Source organism: Chiloscyllium plagiosum, unplaced genomic scaffold, assembly GCF_037043375.1.
Source record: "Chiloscyllium plagiosum isolate Xiang-an unplaced genomic scaffold, Cpla_swu_hap1 HiC_scaffold_4, whole genome shotgun sequence".
Lineage (NCBI taxonomy): Eukaryota > Metazoa > Chordata > Chondrichthyes > Orectolobiformes > Hemiscylliidae > Chiloscyllium > Chiloscyllium plagiosum.
In genome coordinates this window covers 125,170,840-125,196,062 of record NW_028270142.1, presented here as the reverse complement: position 1 = coordinate 125,196,062, position 25,223 = coordinate 125,170,840, and the positions used below count along the sequence as shown (strand labels likewise).

Sequence of the window (25,223 nt, the reverse complement as noted above, 5' to 3'; positions counted from 1 at the left end):
AAATGACACCATCATTACCACTTCAAACCATTATATCCCAAGCTGATTAATTGACCTCACTTACTCGTCAATCCAAAGGCTATACTGCCATCCCTCAAGGTCTACAAAATCATAATCCAGTTCACGTGTTCTGAAATACTTTTACGTACCTCCAACATTGACTTTTTCAGCATTTATCTGGTCCTTTGATTATGAGATTGCTTTGCTCTGTCTATAGAATCTTATTTCCATGATGCACTGTACATGTGCTCAGCTACAGTGACTTCAGGAGATTGGCAATTCATCTTGAGGTATGCCTCACGCTATTCTCGGTACATTGTTCACTGATCCAAGGTCAGCCCCAAATCTGATGAGAGATATCCATCATGCAAGCCAACCTTCCATACATTAACTCCAGACAGGCAGCCAACAAAATCAAAAATCCCTCCAACCCCAGTCATAATTTCTTCCAACCTCTTCCATTGGACTGAAGATAAAAAAGCCTAAACACACGGACCGACTGATTCAAGAACAGCTTCTTTCCCGCAGTTATTCGACATCTGAATAGATCTCTCAATTTCAAATTTAACCTCACTCTTTATACACTTTCTCTGCAACCATAACATTGCATCCTTTGTTTTGTTCTATGACCCTTATGCACTTTGTATGGCATGATCAGCCTGTATTGCAGACAAAACAAAACTTTTCACCATACCGATACATGTGACAATAATTAATCAAGTCAAATATCCTTGGTCATTTGCAACACCTGTTTGCCTTGTTACCTTTAACACATAGATATTTAGCATCCTTTTAACAGGATTAGATACAAACACGAGTACCTCATGGATACCCAGTTTTGGACCACTGCACCTGATCTGAATCTATCTCATTGGTAGTGTCACACAACACAATGGAGGAAGTTATTAATATTACAAAGTTATAAACTTTGTAATGTTATCTTCACAAGAATACCAATACTGTCATGGATAAATGTGTATCCAACAGATTGATTGGTGAGGATGGTTCTTTCAATGTCTGTCAATTGGCTAGTCTGGCATACCTGGATAGCTTGATTAGAAGTGAAGGCTTAAAGAGAACGTTGTGAGATGGCTCTGAAACATTTCTGATTAAATCAGCCTTCAATCTATAAAAATAGTTAAATGAATTAAAAGGATTCAATTGAACAGTTATAGGGTATTGTTTCATTGTCCGGGTCTTTCAGGAATGAAATCAGGAGTGTTCTTTCTAAAAAAGTTTTAAATTGCTAACTCCTTAAAGGCTATGGAGCCTGGGTCAATACACACTCTCAAGATTGACATCAATAAGAAAAAAATGTTAGATAAGGTTATTTAGGGAACGGAACAGAAACAGGTAGTTGAGGTACATATCAATCATTAACTTGTTGAATGATAGACTAGACTTAAGGGGCTGAATGGCCTCTTGTTCCTGCGTACCTAAGACTAAAGCACAGCAAGAGCTTATGCGAGAGAGCGCAGAGGGAGGGAATAATGGAAGAAGCAGAAAAGTGCAAGAATACAGCAAAACAGAAAACATAAGAAGAAAGATAGGATGCACATTCCAAAAATTAACATATTGGATCTCGACAGAAGTAAGGTTCACTGTTTATAGCCCTTGCAAGACACAGAATGATGATGATAAGCCTTGTGAAGCATTTCCTCTGATTGTGAAAAAAAAGTTATTTCTTGATGAGTCATTTTCCCGTGACACGCCTACCAAAACGTTGAAGCTAGGGACTTGCAAGCAATCTCAAGAATTGTTCCTCAGTAACATCAATGTTAATGTATTCACTTATTTAGCTTTTCCACAATGGAGATGAGCAGTGGCATTGTTCAGAGGCTAAACCCAGCTCCAGTTCAACACCCACATTGTCCTGTGCTCCAGACAATCACATCTCTGCAATTACAAAAAGTTCAATGATGTTCATTCATGTAACCTTCAGTCCCATTTATAAACAGGTATTTGTTTTGTTACATACTGGAGAATTTATCAGTGTTTCACCAGTTACATTTGAGAAGCCTTTGCTCTGTATGTACACTACTCTTTGGAGTAAAAATTCTTCTCTCTCGCTCGCCTTGCTTGAGGCATGCCAATTTTGTATTCCAGTCCCTCATTCTGCAATCACAGTTTAACTTAATAACCTGCTTACATCCACATTATCCATGCCTCTCAGCAATTTAAAGATCTGGATCACATCCCTCTCAATCTCACATTCTCCAATGGGTACAAATTCAATTCAGCCAGCCTATCTTCACAACTTTGTGCTTCAAGTCCAGAAATAATCATTTTCACTTTTCTCTGAACCTTTGCCAATTCGTCAATGTATTTCTGAAGGCAAAATGCTCACAATTGAATGCAGTAGTTCAAATGTGGTCATACCAATTCATCAGTCATACATTTAAAAAGCTTATAATCAAGCACTCTCCAGATGTATCCCAATACTTGATTAGCTCTGCTGTAAGAAGTCTTATGTCAATTGGGAAAAAAAAGATTGAAAGTGCTGGAAATATTCAGCAGGTCCTGCAGTGCTCATGAAGAGAGTAAGAGAGTTAACATTTCAAGTCGATGCCTTTCATCAGAACTCGAAAGGTTAGTGCTGTTAATAGAGTTTATGGGAGAATAGCAATATATATATATATATATATAGAAAGAGAGAGAGAGAGAGAGAGAGGGGCAAAGGCCAACAACAAGAGAGAAGGTCCATGATAGGAAGGAAGCCAAGAGAGATAACAGGACAAATGGGATAATGGTGAAAGGGAAACAAGAATTCATGAGATAAACCTTAAAAAAAAAAAAAAAAGGTGTTGCGAGATGGTGAAAATAGAAAAATCAAAATCACAAATAGTTGTTCACCAAACTAAAAGTGGCAGAAATGATGATCCAACATTATTGAATTTAATATCAAATCCTGAAGGCTGCAAAGTGCTAGTCTGAAACAAACTTAAACTTGTATGTTAAATTTCAGTGCAACAATCTCAGAGGTAGTGGTGTCAAAGAATTAAACTAATCTACAAAGCAGCCGCCCAAACTACACCTGATGACTCCAGTAACCAGATTGCAGGCTGATGAATACAAGTCAACTTCATTTAAAAGGGGAATTTATGACTGTGATTAGTGGGAAGGCATGAGTTGTTAAAGAGCAAATATAGAAACTCTTGTGTTTTTTGCATTTGTTCATGAGAAGTGGGTATCTCTGGCTAGGCCAGCATTTATTGCCTATATCTAACAGCCTTCAAAAAGATGACGATGAGCAGTGTTTGTATTTACAGGTACTATGGGAAGGGATTGAAAAATGAACCAGGATAATATTGAGGGCGTGAAGCAGAGGATGTGTTTGGCAGTGATAAAAATGGCAAAGGATAATGTTTGGAAACTGCTGAGGACAAAGGGAGCCCTGTTGTGATTTTCAGAGGGAGAAGGAAGATTAACAGGAGTTCTAGAAATGGAACAAACATTTTCAAGGGTCCAAATTGTTCAGCACAGAGGAGGGAATCCTTCATTGAGGAAAAGCAAAGTCGTATCAAAAGTACTGGCGTGAAAGATGGCATAATCAGAACAATAGAGATAGGCATCAGTTGTAAATTACTGACTAGCCTATTTCCAGATATAGAGACATTACTTCACATTCCTTCCCCGTGCATTGACATCCATCCATCCAGCATTCAGGCATCTTTTGCTGTTGTCCCTTCCCATTACACTGGCTATTTAACAACACAACTCTGTACATTATCCATAAATCTAACATTTCATTCTCCCATGTATAACTGACACAGTTGTGGCACTGGAAATTTGTTTAACCCACAGCTTATGAGAAGAAATCTCAATATATCTGTTGTTTTGTGGCAAAGTTCTCGAATAATGATTTTGAAAGCTTCTGTAAAACCCTACAGATCTACTAAAGCTTTCAAAAACCTGAACTAGTCACTAGAATCAATGTATCTGATTCTGTCTTGCACATGACTGCAGTGTGTACAATGCTATTGATTCAAAAGCCTCTGAACAATCCTAAAAAATTAGTTACACGAAGAATCAATCCTATGTAACAAATGGTAAGTTGGCCGATCCATTCTCTGAGCAGTGAATGCCAAAAGAACCAACATGAGGAAAAACATTTTTTTTTAAAATGCTATGAACAGTTAGAATCTGGAATGTACGTAAGAGCGTAGTGTAGGCAGATAAAGTATGCAAGAGGACATCCCTAGATCAGCACCAGCCACTCCTAAAACAAAAATGAAGTGTCAACCTGGTGAAGTTAAACTTGTGTAGCAATCAGCACACAGCAAATGATGGACAAATCAAAGTGATTCCACAACAAATAGAATATTGAATGTGCAGACCTGCCAATTGTGAATGACAGGGGGCAATTAAGCTACTCAATGGAGGAAGAGATTCCACAAATATCCCCATTCTCACTGATGGGAGAGACTAACGCATTGATCCAAAAGCCAAGACTGAAGTATATGCAACACATTCTGCCAGAAATGTCGAACGGATGATCCAACTCAGCCTTCTTCAGTAGTCCCCATAGATACCTGTCTTCAGCCAATTTAAGTCGCTCCACATGATACTAAAAAACGGTTGGAGGCACTGGATATCACAAAGATTTTGGGACCTGACCACATTCCTGTAATAGTACTGAAGACTTGTGCTCCAGAACCTGTCACTCCCCCAATCAATCTGTTCCAGTACAGCTACAACTTCTTCTCCGACAATGTAAAAAAATCACACAGTATGTCTTCTGCATTAAAGTAGGACAAATTCAATTTGCCATTAACCATCCTATTGGTCATAGTATGGAAACAGACCCTATGGTCGGATTCGTCCATGTCAACCAAGTTTCCCAAGTACAACTATTACATTTGCCTACATTCAGCCTATATCCCTCCAAACCTTTTCTATTCATGCACCTATCCAAATGCCTTTTTTAATGTCGTAACTATCTCCATCCACCACTTCCTCTGGCAGTTCATTCCAGACACTGGTCCGAGTGAAAAAGTTGACCCTTACGTCAGTTTTAAAAGTATGCCCCTTAGTTTCCAACTTCAGAAAAGATCTTGCAATTCACCTTATCTATGCCCCTCATAGTTTTATAAACCTCTATAAGGTTACCCCTCAACCTCCCACACTGCAGTGAAAGGTATCCCAGCCTAATGGGTGGCACAGTAGCTCAGCGGCTAGCACTGCTGCCTCATAGTACCAGGGACCTAGGTTCAATTCCAGCCTTGCGCGACTGTGCAAACTCTATACAAACATTCTCCCGTGTTTGTGTAGTTTCTCCGGGTGCTCAGATTTCCTCCCACTGTCCAAAATTGTGCAGCTAGTTGAATTAGCTATGGGAAATAAAGAGAAGGGGCAAGTTCTAGGTGAATCCTCTTTAGACGGTCAGTGTGGACCCAATGGGCTGAAAAGCCTGCTTCCATACTGTAGGGATTCTCTGACTCTAACCATCATCTCCTTATAACTCCAATACTGACCGTATCCTAGTAAATCCTTTCTGAATCCTCTCCAATTTATTAATATCCTTCCTAAAGCAGAGTGGCCAGAACTGTACACGGTACTCCAGATGAGGCCTTGCCAACCTCTCTACAACCTCCACATGATGTCTAAACTCTTAGACTCAATGGTCTGAACAATGAAGGCAAGTGTGCAAAGTACCTTTTTAATCAACATGTATACCTGTGATGCAACTTTCAAATTACTGTGAAACTGAACCCCTCGGTCTCTCTATTTGACAACATTCCCCAGGGGCCAACTATTAACTGTATAAATCCTGTTCACTTTATCAAAATGCAGTACCTTATATTTATCCAAATTAAACTCCATCTGCCACTCCTCAGCCCATGGTCCCAATTGATCAAGATCCCTTTATAATCTTTGACAACCTTCTTCACTGTCAACTACACCATCCATTCTGATATCATCCACAAACTTACTAATCAAACCTCCTAAATCCTCCTAATAAAAAATTTAAAGTTATTCAGAATCAGTGAAAAATAATTCTCTGTTACTTGAAGTCATACCTGGCACATAGGAAAATGGTTGTGGTTGTTGGAGGTCAGTTACTTTTGCTGGAGTACTTCAGCATAGTGTCCTTGGTCCAACCATCTTCAGATACTTTATCAATGATATTCCTTACATCACAAGGTTAGAAATGGGGATGATTGTATACCGTTCAGCATCATTCATGACTCCCAAAATACTGAAGCAATCCATGTTCAAATACAGCAAGACCTGGATCACGTCCAGGCTCGGGCTATAAGTAGCAAGTAAACACTTGCATCACAAAAATTCTATGACCGTAGAGTATTATGCCACTCACCTCCTGATCCCCCCTCCCAAGGCCTGTCCAATGCACAAGTTAGCAGTGAGTTAGAATACTCCTAGTAGCCTGGATAAGTGTAGCTCGAATAACACTCAAGAAGTTTGGCACCACTCAATACAAAGCAGCCCACTTAATTGGAACCATACCCACAAACATATATTCTGTCCACCACCAACACTCAGTAGCAGCAGTGGGTACCACCTACAAGATGCACTGTAGAAATTCACTAAGGCTCCTATGATCACTACTATCTCAAAAAAACATAAGCAGCAGATACAAGGGAATACCACCAACTACAATATCCTCTCCAAGCCATTCACCTTTCAGGTCTGGAAATAGATTGCCATCCCCTTGGTGCCACTTGGTCACAATCCTGAAACTCCCTCCCTCAAGCCACTGTGGATATCATTGAACCAGACTGCATAGGTTCAAGAAGCAGGTCACCATCACTTTCTCCACTGGGACAGACAATAAATGCTGGTCCAGCCCTATCCTATGAATGAATTTAAAAATTACAATTGGGGCTTTCAAAAGGATCTGGACATTGACTTCATGATGACAGGAATTTTCTAGGAGAAAGGTGAGAACTGCAGATGCTAGAGATCAGAGCAGACACTTTCCTCATTCCTGAAGAAGGGCTCATGCCCGAAACGTCGATTCTCCTGCTCCTTGGATGCTGCCTGACCTGCTGCGCTTTTCCAGCAACACATTTTCAGACAGGAATTTTCTGTCTGATTTGTTATTGTAGAAAACTTGCATGGATACATTAGACTGCTTAGCTACCTGTCACTGTTCCATGATTCAAGGTCTGAGTCCCTTTGGAGATCACACATTTGTGTTCAATATTCCGGATTGTCCACCAGGTGCATCAGGATTATTAGTTCAGCCATTATTAGAAATTGTGTGAAAAGTCAAATGTCAGTTATTTGTTTGTTTGTCATCTCTGGCTTATTAGTGATCAGTATCTTTAATTCAAAATGAACTGAAAGTTAGAACACAAAGTGAAACTTACACTCCCTCCACCACAAAGATTGGCAACTGTTTACATTGTTACAAGGTGTATCACAGCGACAAGCCAATGTGTCAATGACAGCATCTCTAAACCTGGAAAATCTTCCATCCAAAAGATTGCTCCAAGTGCCACAACATCATAACTTGGAAATATATCAGCGTTCTACTGTCTTTACTGGATCTGATCAATGGGCAACATGGTAGCACGGGCCTTCAATAGATAGGCTATGGTGGTTCATGAAGGTGGCTTACCATCACCTTCTCGAGGACAATTAGGATCAAGCAATAAATGCTGGCGCTAAGCGGCACACTCATTACATGGGTAAATAGAAAAAAAAGTATCACAAACAACAAATGTAACGACTTTTTTTTTAGATTAGATTACTTTACAGTGTGGAAACAGGCCCTTCGGCCCAACAAGTCCACACCGACCCGCCGAAGCGTAACACACCCATACCCCTACATTTACCCCTTACCTAACACTACGGGCAATTTAGCATGGCCAATTCACCTGACCTGCACATCTTTGGACTGTGGGAGGAAACCGGAGCACCCGGAGGAAACCCACGCAGACACGGGGAGAACGTGCAAACTCCACACAGTCAGTCGCCTGAGGCGGGAATTGAACCCGGGTCTCTGGCGCTGCGAGGCTACACGTCAGCAGCCTAGTGGGAGCCAACTGAGACAGATATGAATTTATCATTCCATCAGGAGAGAATCTGACCTGCAGATGCTGCAAGTCCGGAACAAAAACTATGTGTTCTGGAGAAAAAGGATAGGTCTGGCAGCATCTGTAGAATTCTTTAAGAATTCCCTTTCCTTCAATCAGGTTACCTCACATTCTAATCTTCTGAATCTCTCCTCAAAATTCCAATATCCCAGATATTGGTCTGGGGAAGCTGTATAGCACTTTTTCATGGCTATATAAATTGCAGGGAGACATCTTTCCTTACATACTTAAATTCTTTTGCAATAAAAACCAAAATATAATTTTGCCTTCCTAACTGCTTGATGTATCTACGAGTTAGCTTTCACTGACTTATGAATAAGGACATGCAGATCCCTTTGGAGATGAGGACTTCCCATTCTATCATTATTTAAGAAATACTCTGCATTGCTGCTTTTCCTACAAGGTGGATAGGTTCACACTTAGCCATGTTGTATACTATCTGCCATGTTCTTGCCCATTCAGTTGTAGCATGTACCCTTGAAACATCTTTCTTCACAACTCATCATTGAGCATGAGAGAATGAGCTTGAGGTAGCTCAGATTCTCTCCTGATGGAATGATAAATTCATATCTGTCTCAGTTGGCTCCCACTAGGCTGCTGACATGTAGCGAGAACCTGTCAGAAGGAAATGAATGGGAGGGAATGATTCAATCATCCCATGCTCCCAGCAGGACAGCAAGATTCACTGGAAACATAAATTGTAGCACCTTCTCGAGATGTGCTCTCTGCACACAGGGCTCCCTACTGGTGATATAACATGGCAGAGTCATTCTTAAAGACACTGAAATTGTGTTAACAAAGAGAACAGTGGGAATACTAATGATCAGCAGCAAGAAGTCTCCCAGGAAAAGCTATATAGTTACAGTTTACAGGAACAGTAGTCTGGGCAAATTCATTGGTGCAGATTTGTGAGGAGGAACAAGACTAGTCTGGTCCATTTGCCAACAGTCAGATAGCAACAGGCAAATGGGAAACGCATATGGACTTCAAGGGGATGTGAGAGCAGCAGTGTGGAAAAGTGAGGAGAAAGGGGTGAGTGAATGATAAAATTAACAGGAATGGGAGTAGTTAATGGCAAGGGCAGTGGGCAATAGAAAATGAGATGGCACCAATGGGAAAGGTGAAGGATTAATAACACAAGAGGAAAGACGGAGGAGGAATAAATGAAGAAAATGGAAATGGACAGCAATAAAGGGTGGGGATTTATAAAAATAGAAGGCATTTTGATGACAGCGATATGGAGTAATGGAGTGAGGAAGGATAGTGAATGGGAAAGCTATATGAACTGTGAAAAAAGCAATGGGGCATTGGATGTTATAAAAGCAGTGAAATTCAGGGCTCAGTTGCAGAAAAGGGCAATAGCGGGAACCGTGCACCCATGGAAGGAAGGACGTGCCAGAATGAACAATTGGGCAGGGAGTACAGAAGGGTAGGAGTAAAAGAACATCATGAACTCTTTGAGGAAGGAAAAAAGTATCATTTTGAAAGCAGTGCCATGGAAGATAAATATCAGCTTAACAGGGTTCAAGAGAGAAAACGATAGAATAAATGATGGAGATGGTCTGAACTGAATGCGACCATCGAAACATCTGGTCATATGGCTCACAAAACAAACACAAAGAATGCTGAAGAAATTCAGCAGTTCTGGCAGCATCTGTGGAGAGACAAACAAAGTAAATATTTCAAGTCTGGTCGGACTCTCTCTTGTAACTAATAGTGATAGAGCTGTTCAGTTTTAATGAGTCTGCTTGTCAGAGATAGTCTAACCATTCCCACATGTTTGGTGTCAGTCTAATTGTTATATTTCACATCTTTGATTACAGAATGTAATTTAACAAACAGATTTGATCACACAGTGTGATAAAATTGCAATTAACCACTGCAGTTCAAGTTACATCCTCTCCAGTGAGTAATGATTTGCATACATAAAAAGAATCATTCTCAAACAAATACTGCACAACTATCTGTCACATATTTATGTTATGCTCAAACTAAAACAAAACTACAAAGTGAAACATTTTCAAACTAGAAAATACTAATAAGCAGAACCTTTAAAATATAAATCAAAAATATAACAAAAAGAAATTTATCCTGTATAGAAACAAAAATAGCTGGAGAAACTCAGCAGGTCTGGCAGCATCTGTGGAGAAAAAGCAGAGATAACATTTTGGGTCCAGTGACCCTTCTTCAGAGTGAATGGTAGCTCAGAAAAGGTGGCATTTATGTGGAAGATAAGGGGTGGAGGGTGGGGAGTGGGTTCATAGGGAAAGATAGACGCCAGAGAGAGAGAGGGAGAGAGGGAGAGAGAGTGGAAGAGAATAAGAGTGCGAGACTACAAGAGGGAGTATGTGTGGATGTGAGAGAGAGCGAGTGTTTGTGAGAGAGAGTATGTGCATAAGAGAGTGAAAGAGAGAGAAGATGACAGCGAAATAAAAGATGTATAATAGTATGCTCAGGCGAAAGAAAAGTTGATGAAAGGAGACCGTAAGTAGGTGAAAATGGTTTGGTTGTGTTGAAAGCAGCCCGTGTGCTGACAAGGTCTGACTTGTACGGGTGGGAAGGGACATGGAGTATGATGTGAAGGTTCTAAAACTATTGAACTTGATATTGAGTCCTGCAAGCAGCAAGATTTCCAAGTGGAAAATGAAATGCTTGCACTAAGCTTCCCTGAATCCTTGCAGCAACGCAGCCCTGTAGCAAGATCAATAATTTTAGAACCTGTACAACATCTTCCATGTCTTTCACCCATTCCCCACCCCCATATCCCAAAAGCTCTGTAATGACATGGGCTGCTTTTGTTTACTTATAATCCCTATTATCTGCTTTTCTTCCTCCTGAGCATATGATTTTCCATCCCTTTGTCTCTTAACTGCCATTCTCTCTCTGTCTGTCTCTGGACGTCATCTCTGTCTATCCTCTACTTTGCTCCCCCCAACCCTTTGTCTTCAGCATAAATACCAGTTTGTCCTAGCTGCCATCAGTTCTGAAGAAGGATTAATGAGTTTTGAGAAGATTTGTAGCTCAGGTTGAGGTTCTGGATGTAAGCTTGCACGCTGAGCTTGAAGGTTCTTTTTCAGATGTTTCATCACCATACTAGGTAACATCATTAGTGAGCTTCCGGTGAAGCACTAGTGCTTTTATTCAACAGCAGCCAATTAACTTGAAAGACTCTGCACAGATAATAAGCAAAACAAACATCATTTACAAAATACCGTGCAAGAAATCTAACAAACACTACATTGCACAAACAGGCAGAAAACTAGCCACCAGGATACATCAATCTCAACTAGCCACAAAAAGATATGACCCACTCTCACTAGTATCTTTACATAAAGATGAGGAAGGACACCACTTCTACTGGGCCAACACATCCATTCTAGGACAAGCCAAACAGAGACAGATGCGAAAATTCCTAGAAGCACTGCACTCCAACTAGAACTCTATCAACAAACACAGTGACTTGGATCCCATTGGCCACCTCCTGAGAAAAAGAACAGGTAATGACATCACCACAGGAAATGACATCACCAACTCAAGGAAACCTGAAAACATAAATAAAATGTGGGCAATACCACCACTGCTTCACTTGAAGCTCACTGATGACATTATCCAGTATGGTCAAGAAACGTCTGAAAATGAACCTTCTGGCTCAGCGAGCAACTTACATCTGAACGAGGGTCAATGGATCCAAAATGTTAACTCTGATTCTCTCCTGAAATGCTGCCAGGCCTGCTGGGTTTCTCTGGCAATTTCTGATTTTTTTTTTCAGATTTCCAGCATCCACAACTCTTTGTTTTAATCTGGCGGTCATTTTCTCACATTTACCTAATACATCAAACCTGGTTCATGAACGTCCTTTTGAGAGAAGAGTATGCTGACCTTACCAGTTCTGGGCTACATGCAAGTCCAAACACACAGCAATGTGGTTAACTCTCAATTACCCTCATACATTGCCCACTTGATGCAGGTCAATTCAGAACTGTAAACAAACACCAGCCTTTCCAGTATCATCTTCTGTATGAGCTGCTGCTATTAAGCTTGCTGCTACCATTTTCTTTAAATATGGGAAACCAAACCAGAAAACTTATGGACATATTTATGAAGAGCAGCAAGGCTTTGTATTAGGGAGGTTGTATCTCACAAACTCCAGTGATGCTTTTTGAGTAAGTTACAAAGATGTTTGCTGAGGGCGGGGCAATGCTTGTTGCCCACATGGACTTCAGTAAGGTCTTTGATAAGGTCCGTTGTGGCTGGTTGATACAGAGGGGAAGTCACATGGGATTCACAGGGAGCTGGTAAGATGGATACAACATGGCTTGCTCATACAAGATAGATAGTAGCAATGGGTGCGTGTTTTTCTGACTTCAGACCTATAACCAGCTGTGTTCCGCAGAGATCAGTGCTGGCGATGCCTGTTATTTGTAATATATGTAAATATTCGAAGTGGAATGTAAGTAGTCTGATTAGTAAGTTTGCAGATGATAAAACATTGGGGGAAACTGTGGACAGTGAGGAAGATTGCCGCAGGATTTACACAGACTGCAGACTTGGCAGAGAAATAGCAGATGAAACTTAATCTGGACAAATGTGAGATTATATATTTTGGATGGTTAATGCAGGAAGGAAGCATTGTTATGAAGATGTAGCTATACTGTAACTTTAAGAGAGTTAAAAGCTAGCAGTGACAGCACCAAGTGTTCTGAATAAGACACAATGTAACATGTGGTCCAGCTATTGGAGTAGCTGGGGTAATTGGTTGGCGAGAGACAAAAACAGATTTGAATTCAGCCAATCAGTTTACACATAGCGCACAAAAAAGTAATAAACTCTAAACCAGTTTGAATTTAGTATATTGACAATCTTAAACGCCAAAGACACAATCCGATGCTTTGGGGGTATAAGACCGTGGAAAATTGAACAGTTGGGAGAACTGCCAAGCCAATGACATCTGCACATTGCCCAGAAAAATAGCTCTCCTAAAGGTACCTTTATCGATCAGTAACCTGTGAAGCAGAATCCCCAAGAAGAAAAGAAGACACCGAAAGACAGAGAAAACTGAAAGCTGACTGGTTTTGAGATAAGAAGTTTTGTTTTGTAAATCTAAATCAGGGGTTTATCGGACTAGTATTGTAGAAAGGGAAGGTAAAAGATAGGTTGGAGGAAGGAGTTGTAAATAGTTGTTAGTAAATTATTCTCTGTTATGCTTTAAGACTTAAAGTTCTTAATTTTTACTTTAAACAGCTCTTGGCCTCTCGAATGTCCACAGATTACTACACAGGATAAATCATTTCTGTGTTACTGGTTTTAAATTGGCAGAGGGGTTTACCCCGTGTCGTAATAGTATGCAGTAAATGACACAACTCTTAGAAGTATTAAAGGGCAGAGGAATCTTGGCATACATGTCCACATTTTCTTGAAAGTGGCAAAATAAGAGGATAAAGTGGTCAAGAAGGCATATGGCATGCTTATCTGCATCTGTCGGGGCACAGATTATAAAAATTGGCAAGTCATGTTGCAGCTGTATATAACTTTAGTTAGGTCACATTAGGAACATCGTGTTTAATTCGGTTGCCACACTACCAGAAGGAGAAGGAGGTTTTGAAGAGAGCTCAGAAAAGGTTTACCAGGATGTTGCCTGAATTGGAGAGTATTAGCGAGAAGGAGAGATGAGTCCATTTGGCTCCTCAAATCTGCTCTTGTGATTTGCCTGATCGGATTGAGGCCTTAACTCTAATCACCTACCTCCTCCACATTTTTTGTCAAGGAAGACATTATGAGGGTGGCAAAGCTGCAGAAATTGAGAAGGGGTCTTCAATGTTCAATGTTGCGAAGTTGGTGTATGAAAGTAGCAAAATTGTACAATGGGGGAAAGCATTGCGTGGTCCCCTTAAAAAATAGTGTTCTTTTTAGTGTTCAGAGATTTAAAAATTAATATTTATAAGCAGCTGCAGGTGATCAAATTGACACATTGTATGAAAAAACACATTGTATCAAAGTTAGCAGACCCAAACAGCATTTTACTCAGACAACAGATTAAATTCAGCTATTTAATTTTAAAAAGGCGCTTGGAAACTAAGGACCACTTAAATTTAAATCTGACGGTGATGACAATTTCAAACCAATCATATTGTGAGAACTTGGTGTATCATGGGTGTATATAACAGGGTTGAAAATGTGTTGCTGGAAAAGCGCAGCAGGTCAGGCAGCATCCAAGGAACAGGAGAATCGACGTTTCGGGCATAAGCTCTTATTCAGGAATGAGGAAAGTGTACCCAGCAGGCTAAGATAAAAGGTAGGGAGGAGGGACTTGTGGGAGGGGCGTTGGAAATGCGATAGGTGGAAGGAGGTCAAGGTGAGGGTGATAGGCCGGAGTGGGGTGGGGGAGGAAAGGTCAGGAAGAAGATTGCAGGTTAGGAAGGCGGTGCTGAGTTCGAGGGATTTGACTGAGACAAGGTGGGGGGGATGGGAAATGAGAAAACTGGAGAAATCTGAGTTCATCCCTTGTGGTTGGAGGGTTCCTAGGCGGAAGATGAGGCGCTCTTCCTCCAACCGTCGTGTTGCTATGGTCTGGCGATGGAGGAGTCCAAGGACCTGCATGTCCTTGGTGGAGTGGGAGGGGGAGTTGAAGTGTTGAGCCACAGGGTGGTTGGGTTGGTTGGTCCGGGTGTCCCAGAGGAGTTCTCTGAACCGTTCCGCAAGTAGGCGGCCTGTCTCCCCAATATAGGGGAGGCCACATCGGGTGCAGCGGATGCAATAGATGATGTGTGTGGAGGTGCAGGTGAATTTGTGGCGGATATGGAAGCATCTCTTGGGGCCTTGGAGGGAAGTAAGGGGGAAGGTGTGGGCGCAAGTTTTGCATTTCTTGCGGTTGCAGGGGAAGGTGCCGGGAGTGAAGGTTGGGTTGGTGGGGGGTGTGGACCTGATGAGGGAGTCACGGAGGGAGTGGTATTTTCGTAACGCTGATAGGGGAGGGGAGGGAAATATATCCCTGGTGGTGGGGTCCGTTTGGAGGTGGCGGAAATGACGGCGGATGATCCGCTGTACATGGAGGTTGGTGGGGTGGTAGGTGAGGACCAGTGGGGTTCTGTCTTGGTGGCGGTTGGAGGGGCGGGGCTCAAGGACGGAGGAGCGGGAAGTGGAAGAGATGTGGTGGAGGGCATCGTCGACCACGTCTGAGGGGAAATTGCGGTCCTTGAAGAAGGAGGACATCTGGGTTGTACGGATTTGGAACTGGTCCTCCTGGGAGCAGATGCGGCGGAGACGAAGGAATTGGGAATACCTCCATGTACAGCGGATCATCCGCTGTCATTTCCGCCACCTCCAAACGGACCCCACCACCAGGGATATATTTCCCTCCCCTCCCCTATCAGCGTTACGAAAAGACGACTCCCTCCGTGACTCCCTCATCATGTCCACACCCCCCACCAACCCAACCTCCACTCCCGGCACCTTCCACTGCAACCGCAAGAAATGCAAAACTTGCACCCACACCTCCCCGCTTATTTCCCTCCAAGGCCCCAAGGGATACTTCCATATCCTCCACAAATTCACCTGCACCTCCACACACATCATCTATTGCATCTACTGCACCCGATGTGGCCTCCCCTATATTGGGGAGACAGGCCGGCTACTTGCGGAGCATTTCAGAGAACACCTCTGGGACACCCGGACCAACCAACCCAACCACCCCGTGGCTCAACACCTCAACTCCCCCTCCCACTCCACCAAGGACATGCAGGTTCTTGGACTCCTCCATCGCCAGACCATAGCAACACGATGGTTGGAGGAAGAGCGCCTCATCTTCCGCCGAGGAACCCTCCAACCACAAGGGATGAACTCAGATTTCTCCAGTTTCCTCATTTCCCCTTCCCCCACCTTGTCTCAGTCAAATCCCTTGAACTCAGCACTGCCTTCCTAACCTGCAATCTTCTTCCTGACCTCTCCGCCCCCACCCCACTCCGGCCTATCCCCTCACCTTGACCTCCTTCCACCTATCGCATTTCCAATGTCCCTCCTCCCTACCTTTTATCTTAGCCTGCTGGGCACACTTTCCTCATTCCTAAAGAAGGGCTTATGCCCAAAACGTCGATTCTCCTGTTCCTTGGATGCTGCCTGACCTGCTGCGCTTTTCCAGCAACACATTTTCAGCTCTTATCTCCAGCATCTGCAGTCCTCACTTTCTCCCTGTATGTAACAGGGGGTCGATTGTCAGAGAGTGAGAGCCAACCGCCATTTGAAGAGAAGAACTTTCTAGCTCTCAGAGAAGAAATAAGCATCACCCACTTAAAAAGATACACGGCACAATTAGCAAATATTTTTGACACCAAAAAATGACTAGGAAGGCACTTCAAACAGAGGAACACGATGGAAGAAGATGCAAAAGTTCAGGAGGATCCATTTTATGTGAACCTTGACAGACTAATTCTAATTTATTGTTTCCTTATTACTTGAATTTATACAAGTGGGGTCTGTGTTATTGAAAGCATACCAACAGAATTTAATTCCTTTCGGGAATTGGTATAGTTCAGGAGTAATTGTTCAGTTTGTTAGGAATTCTATTGACGTGTTCACTGTTTCAGTTAGATAAATAAATTGTTACTTGTTAATTGTAGCATGAGAGAAAGGATTTCATTTCACTTCACCACTCCTTTATGACACATTGAGGGTTGAGAGGTAGGTTATAACTCTTGTCACACTTCTTTATCAGATTACGAGGCAAGCTGCTCCTCGCTGGGTGTTTTGGTTTTAATTATCAGAGGGGTATTAACCTCCCCTTTATAACACCAACACTAGGAATGGCTCAGTGGCACCACTAATAACTGAGGTGGCAGTGCCCTGGAAGGATATATTGAGGAAGAAGACATAATATACAGGGCTAAGCAATTCCACAATCAACAGATTAGAACTAAGCCCTAACCTTGCCACTTTTAATTGTAAATCATAAATCAAACTTCCCGGAGGAAGAATATCCACAAAGATTCTCATCTTCAATGATGGAAGAGCCCAGCAGCTCAGTGTAAAATATGTAATTAAAGGATTTGAACAATTCAGCCAGAACTACAACTTGGAAGGACCATGGATATTACATAGGCTACAGTCTCCGACCACATTCTGGCAACAGTATGGAAGGTTAATTCTCCAGAACTAGCTGAGCCAGGATGTTCCAATACAGCCATAACACCAGTCAACTCCCTATCAATGTGAACAATTGGCAATGTACATCCTGTATAGAAAAAGCAGGACAAACCCAACCCAGCAAATTACTATCTCAACCATCTACACTCACTCATCAGTGGCTCACTATTATCTTCTCAATGGCAATTAAGAATGTAGAATAACTTCTGGCCTTGCCAGTTATGCTCATTTCTTGTGAAAGGTTAAAGAAAATCAATCAGTATCTGTTCACACAGAGGTGGATATCTCAAACTGAAACATTCAGACTTCTACATTTTTTGTTATTTTACCTGATCAAATATCCTCCTTTTCAAGGGTTTAGAAATTATCTGTATATGAATCAAGCAAGACAGCAAAGTTTGAGCAGTGAGCTACAATGCTGATTGTATTGTTCCTGCCCTCAAAATTTATCTAGACCCCACGCTACTGCTCCTTCTTTCCTGGAACTGCTGATTGGTGTTGGAGCAGGAATGAGCAATGCAGCTTTTCAAGAGTCTTTTTCAGGGGGCAAAAAAAAGGACACATCTTCTTCTCATGAAAGTAGCTGAAATCTTAGCTTAAGTTTTCAAAGGTTTGGATCTTTTAATGAATGTGTGGGGAGGTGGGTGAGGGAATATATGAGGTGAGTAGTCAGGAAGTTGGAGTATAGTCAGAAGGTCTTGGCATGGTCAGGAGTTGTCATAGAATCCCTACAGTGTGGAAGTAGGCTATTCTGCCCATTTAATTCACATTGAGCCTCCGAAGAGCATCCCATCCAGAGCCAGCCGGCACCTATCCCTGTAACCCTGCATTTCCCATGGATAATCTACCTAGGCATGAACATCCCTGGACACTACTGGACTGTTTAGCATGGCCAAGCTACCTTACCTCCACATCTTTGGACTGTGCGAGGAAACTGGAGCACCCAAAGAAAATTCACACAGACACGGGGAGAACGTGTAAGCTCCATAGAGGCAGTCACTCGAAGCTGGACTTGAATCCGGATCCCTGGCGCTGTGAGGCAGCAGTGCTAACCACTGAGCCACCGCACCACCCCAGGAGGTCAGGGAATGGTCAAGAGGTCAGGGAGCAGTCAGGAAGTTGAGGAGTGATCTGTGCAGTTGTTGGGGTTCATTGTGGTGGCAGGGAGGGGGGTTAGTCTGACTGAGTTGTGGTTTGGCATTTAGTCAGGGCATGGTCAGGTGGTTGGGATAGCTCTAATTCTCAGTCAGATTACACAGCTACTGGACCAGGTCCTTAAACTGTTAAAGGATCGGACGTTTTGCTGACAAGCTTCCTGCTGGACACAAATCTGCTCAGAATTGACATAAAATGTTAACCTTGCCAGCATCTGCACATTCTGAAAAAACTATGCTTTAAAATATCTGAACTGTCAAGCTTTTAGTGACTACTGTTTGAAATTTCTTTTTGAGATGATCAAACAGATTTACAATGTTTGCCTCATTTAGAAAAATTCCTTTGAAAGAATGCTATTAGCTTTCTTTATAGCCAGTTTGTAACATCCCTGTTGTCAGAAAGATCTTCCCAAGCCTGAAAAGTTCAAGACAATTTGCGCAATCAGAGGTTCAAATTATTACTGGTGAGCTGTACCAAACCAGTTCTAGACATCTATGGAGCCTAATACCACAGATCTATTTGCAATTTTTAAAAAAAGTTACATTTACATAATGATCCCTGTTGACAAATTTGTCACAAAACTTTCATAGTGAGAAGAAAAGGTAATTGTAGCTCCGATTTGTTCATTGATCTGGAATCGGACATCAGGGTCTGTTAGTACATTGAAAAATGCCTTATAAATCTCTGGTATCTGCCAACTTTGCAAAACATACCAAAAGCTCATCAAGCAATTGATTGTTATTGGTCATGGCAAAGTGACAGTGCCCCTACCTCTGAATTAGGAACCCAAGTTTCACTCTCCCATGTCCTCCAAACTCCCGTCACATTTGTTCTGATGATATAAACTTTGACAAGGGGTCTCCACCTTCTTCCTCAACCAAGTATTCCCCAGCACTGTTGATGACAGGGCCTTCATCCGCATCTGACCCATCTCCTACACTTCTGGCTTCCCCCCCTCCCTCCCATCCCACAACAGTGATGGGATCTTCCCCCTTATTCTCACCTACCATCCCAACAGCATCCACATCCGATGATCATTAGCCACCATTTTCACCACCTCCAGTGAGATGCTGGCACCAGACACATATTTCCCTCCCCTCCCTTGTTCATCTTCCACAGGGACTGTTCCCTCTCTCCTCTTCCTTCACTCCCAACACTCCCCCACAACTCCTTCCCCTGCAACCACAGAATGTGTAACACCTGTTTGTTTACTTCCTCCCTCCTCAATAACCAAGGGCCTTAACATACCTTCAGCTGAAGCAGCGATTTACCTGCATTTCACTCAATCTACCGTATATACTCGTGTAAAAGTTGATCTCATGTAAAAGTCGACCCCTTATTTTGGGCCAAGAAATCTTGTATTTTCCACATACCTCATGTAAAGGTCGACCCGACTATAATGCATTAGAAACCTCTGACAAAGGAAACTGCATGTTACCTTTAACCCATTTAAACAAAATCGCAATCATTCATTCATACAGGATAACTCTACTCATCGCTCTTTGTTCACTATATTGTGTCTCCATTCATTCATTCATTTATTCATTCATAACTCTATTTAGCCCACTTGGTTTACTACAGCACATTTTGGACAAGTACCTTGCATCAGTGTTTACTGTGGAAAAGGGCATGGAAGGTATAGAATGTAGGGAAATAGATGGTAACATCTTGAAAAATGTCCATGTTACAGAGCAGGAAGTGCTAGATGTCTTGAAATACATAAAAGTGGATAAATCCCCAGGACCTGATCAGGTATACTCGAGAACTCAGTGGGAAGCTAGAGAAGTAATTGCTGGGCCCCTTGCTGAGATATTTGTATCATTGATAGTCACAGGTGAGGTGCCGGAAGACGGGAGGTTGGTTAACGTGGTGCCACTGTTTAAGAAGGATGGTAAGGACAAGCCAGAGAACTATAGACCAGTGAGCCTGACATCGGTAGTGGGCAAGTTGTTGAAGGGAATCCTGAGGGACAGGATGTACATGTACTTGAAAAGGCAAGGACTGATCAAGGATAGTCAACATGACTTTGTGGATAGAAAAGCATGTCTCACAAACTTGATTGAGTTTTTTGAAGAAGTAACAAACAGGATTGATGAGGGTAGAGAGGTGGATGTGATCTATATGGACTTCAGTAAGGTGTTTGACAAGGTTCCCCATGGGAGACTGGCTAGCAAGGTTAGATCTCATGGAATACAGGAAGAACTAGCCACTTGGATACAGATCTGGCTCAAAAGTAGAAGACAGAGGGTGGTGGTGAAGGATTGTATTTCAGACTGGAGGCCTGTGACCAAGAGTGGCACAAGGATCGGTGTTCGGTCCAGTACTTTTAGTCATTCATATAAAGGATTTGCATGTGAGCATTAGAGGTACAGTTAGTAAGTTTGCAGATGACACCAAAATTGGAGGTGTAGTGGACAGCAAAGAGGGTTACGTCAAATTACAATGGGATCTTGACCAGATGGGCCAATGGGCTGAGAAGTGGCAGATGGTGTTTAATTTAGATAAATGCAAGGTGCTGCATTTTGGGAAAACAAATCTTAGCAGGACTTATACACTTTATGGTAAGGTCCTAGGGAGTGTTGTTGATCAAAGAGACCTTCGAATGCAGGTTCATAGCTCCTTGAAAGTGGAGTCGCAGGTAGATAGGATAGTGAAGAAGGCGTTTGGTATGCTTTCCTTTATTGGTCAGAGTATTGAGTACAGGAGTTGGGAGGTCAGGTTGCAGCTGTATAGGACACTGGTTAGGCCACTTTTGGAATATTGTGTGCAATTCTAGTCTCCTTCCTATCGGAAGGATGTTGTGAAACCTGAAAGGGTTCAGAAAAGATTTACAAGGATGTTGCCAGGGTTGGAGGATTTCAGCTACAGGGAGAGGCTGAACAGGCTGGGGCTGTTTTCCCTGGAGCGTCGGAGGTTGAGGGGTGACCTTATAGAGATTTATAAAATCATGAGGGGCATGGATTGGATAAATAGACAATGTCTTTTCCCTTGGGTGGGGGAGTCCAGAACTAGAGGGTATAGGTTTAGGGTGAGAGGGGAAAGATATAAAAGGGACTTAAGGGGTAACGTTTTCACACAGAGGGTGGTACATGTATGGAATGAGCTGCCAGAGGAAGTTGGGGAGGCTAGTACGATCGCAACATTTAAAAGGCATCTGGGTACGTATATGAATAGGAAGGGTTTGGAGGGATATGGTCCAGGTGCTGGCAGGGGAGGCTTAATTGGGTTGGGATATCTGGTCGGCAAGGATGGGTTTGACCAAAGGGTCTGTTTCCGTGCTGTACATCTCTGTGACTCTATGATTCATTCAGTCATTCAGAACTTTACTAAGTCTATTGGTAATTGTCTCATTTTGTTCAGTATACACCCAAAAGTTAATCATTTTAACTGTGCCATTATATCTGAATAAAAGTGAGATATACAGAGGAACCTCAATTATCCAAATGAGATGGACAGGCACTATACCATTCGGATAATTGATTATTCGGTTAATTGATTCAATGCCTCCCCTCTGGGACTTGGAATTTTCTGGAGTTTCCTTTTCCATCACTCTGCCTGCCTTGCTCCCTCTCTCTGTCTCAGGGTTTGTTTCTGAGCAGACATACACTTATGTGTAAGGGACCTGCAACACTGCTGGAGCCTCGCACGCGAGCCCCTGTCTGCTCCCCCAACCCGCTCCCTTTCCCACCCCCACCGTGCGTACCTGTCCAACCGCTCCAACCCCGTCCAATCTTGTGCCCTTTCTGACCCCACCCCCACTACGCTCCTGCACTCCCTTCCCCTATGGGGCAGCCAGACCGGACACCAGCAATAAAACTGCTGCTGCCTTTGGGGGTGAGTCTCCAAATAGCACGCGCGTGCGTACACACACACACAACCTTTTACTTCAACTTTTTGTCAAGTTCCACCTTTCCCCTGTACAGCCCAATGTCGGAGAGATTATCTGGGAAGCTGGGTTCAGGGTGCACGTCTGTGTAGAAATCCAGGGAAAGTGTGGGTAGAGAGAGAGAGAGAGAGGGCAGGCAGTCAGTCATTTGCAGGTGGTGCCTGGGCTACCATGAATGTCCAGGACTGCTCTTGGCAGTATTTCAGGAGGCCGAGTGAGTTTGTTTTTTACTACTGTAAACAAAAGGCACGAACAGAGTTAGAAACAGCTCTTTGATGTAACGTTTCTATCGGACCTCGAAATTTTCAAATAATCCGAAATTCGGATAATTGATATTCAGAAAATTGAGGTTCCTCTGTATTAGCTACATATATCTTTAATTCTTTGACAAACTTGTTAATGTTACTGAGGTTCATTACATACGAGAGTAAATGAGAGGAAACTGAAGAATTGAGCAGGAGCATTCAAAACGCTTACACATTCTGAATTTAATAAATGTTTCACTTTAAGTGTCCCATTATACAAGGCCATGACAATGTTGAACAGTGTGATTTTGCAGGATTTCAATGAATATTTGACATGTTAAATTTTCATACTGGTCTGTATAAATAAAATTTACTACCAGTAATTCATTCTTGTTTCTCTTATATTTATCCGGTAATTACCTTTACCATAATTCATTCTTTCTTTCTTCTTTACCCAGATTTGGCTGAGCAATCAAATCAGCTTCTGCTAATAATATGGTATTTCTAACTGCAGCATGAATTTCAGCCCCTCAAAACTATTAGGGTCATGTAATAGTTAACCCTATAAATTGAACCTTTAAAAGCAGTCTAAAATGTTGAGCTTTACATGAATTGTCATGAAATGGCGATCCTGGCGTTGGACTGGGGTGTACAAAGTGAAAAATCACACAACACCAGGTTATTGTCCAGCAGGTTTAATTGGAAGCACTAGCTTTCAGAGCAGCGTGTGATTTTTAACTTTTTACATGAGTAGATATGGTAGACCACTGCATTTGTTGCTCATAATGTGGCTTCCTCTACACTGGGGAAACTGGGTGACAGTTTTACTGAACACCTCTGTCTGTTCACAAGACCCTGAGCTTCCAGTTGCCTGTCACTTCAACACACGACCCTGTTCCCTGGCCAACATCTCTGTCTCAGGCTTGCTGCAGTGCTCCAGTGAAGCTCAGTGCAAGTTGGAAGAACAGCACTTTCTGCTTGGGGACCCTGCGGCCTTCTACTCAATGCTGAGTTCATTAACTTTAGGTCTCTCGTGTCCTTATCCTAACCCTCACAGACCAGGCCTTGTTAACAAATAGTCTGCTATCATACACAACCCATTGTTAGACACAAACAGTCTCCATTCATAGCTATTCACCCTCCTAGCCAAATCTTTATTCATTCATTTGTTTGTCCAACTGTTCCTCTCTCTCTTTGGGCTCTATCCCCACCTATCATTTACTCCTTAGCTCCTTCCCATACCTTATTTTCTGCACATAAACCAACATTTTCCTAGCTACCATAAGTTCTGAGGAAGGGTCATTTGACCCAAAACATTAACTCTGATTTCTCTCCACAGATACTGCCAGACTTGCTGAGCTTTTCCAGCAATCTTTGATTTTGAGCTGAGGCTTAATTCCAGGAGTGAGTAAAAATCTCTCTGAATGGTTGGATTATAAAATATCTATCCTCACCTAAAACTCTGCATTTCTCCCCCCTTTCCATGTATAAAACCGAATCCAACTTTCAAACAGCTACAGTATCTCAACCTAAGAGGAGACGTTGACCAGGTTGTGTCTGTACTCATCAGAATATCGAAGCTGGAGAGCAACCTCATTGAAAAACAAGATACTTCGGGGATTTGACAGAGTAGATGCAGAAAGTTGTTCCCCCTTGTGAGAGAGTCGAGAACCAGAGGGCACTTTCTCAAAATAGAGGGTTATCCATTTAAAATGGAGATGAGAAACACTTTCTTTCCTCAGAGGGTGGTGAGTCTGTGGAATGCTTTACAACAGAGAGCTTTGAGGCTGGTTCATTTGATATACTTAAGGCCAAGATAAATTGTTAATCAGTAAGGGATTCAAGAGTTGCGGGAAAAAGGCAGGAAAATTGAGTTCAGGATAATCAGATCAGCCAGTGACTGGCAGAACAACCTCAATGGGTTGAATGGCCTACTCTGCTGCTGTGTCCCTTTGACTGGACCTCCAATTAAACTTGCTACTGATTTGCCCTTTACTTAGCTTTGTTGAACACCATGCATACCACCTTTGACTCAGCACAGCAGTATAATGACAAACATAGTTTTTTAAAGTAATTTTTTTTTACAGTTTTCAATCTACTGGATCTAACTAGTTATAGGATGATCACATCAATCAGGAAGAAAACAGACCCTTCGGTCCAACCAGTCCGTAATCCAAAACAAAACTAGTCCCACCTGCCTGTGCTTGGCCCACATCCCTCCAAAAGTTTTTATTCGTGTACTTTAAAATATCTTTTAAACGCTGGAACTTTATCCACATCCCCCAATTCGCTTGGAAGATCATTCCACACATGAACCACTCTGTGTTAAAAAAAATGCCCCTTTTGACCTTTTTAAAATCTTCCTTCTTCCACTTTAAAAATGAGCCCCCGAGCTTTGAAATCCCCACCATATGGCAAAAGACACTTGCCATTCACCTCATCTCTACCCCTCATTATTTTGTAAACCCCTATAAGGTTGCCTCTCAATAGACAATAGGTGCAGGAGTAGGCCATTCTGCCCTTCGAGTCTGCACCACCATTTATTATGATCATGGCTGATCATCCTCAATCAGCATCCTGTTCCTGCCTTATCTCCATAACCCTTGATTCCACTATCCTTGACAGCTCTATCCAACTCTTTCTTAAATGAATCCAGAGACTGGGCCTCCACTGCCTTCTGGGGCAGAGCATTCCACACACCCACCACTCTCTGGTGAAGAAGTTTCTCCTCATCTCTGT

At 42.4% G+C, this 25,223-nt stretch overlaps 1 protein-coding gene across 5 annotated transcripts in view; it reads right to left on the bottom strand.

Moving 5' to 3' along the window:
• Nucleotides 1–25,223, bottom strand: part of tsnare1 (T-SNARE Domain Containing 1) — a 912,841-nt gene that overhangs the window by 462,035 nt on the left and 425,583 nt on the right. The gene's annotated exons all lie outside the window — the stretch shown is intronic.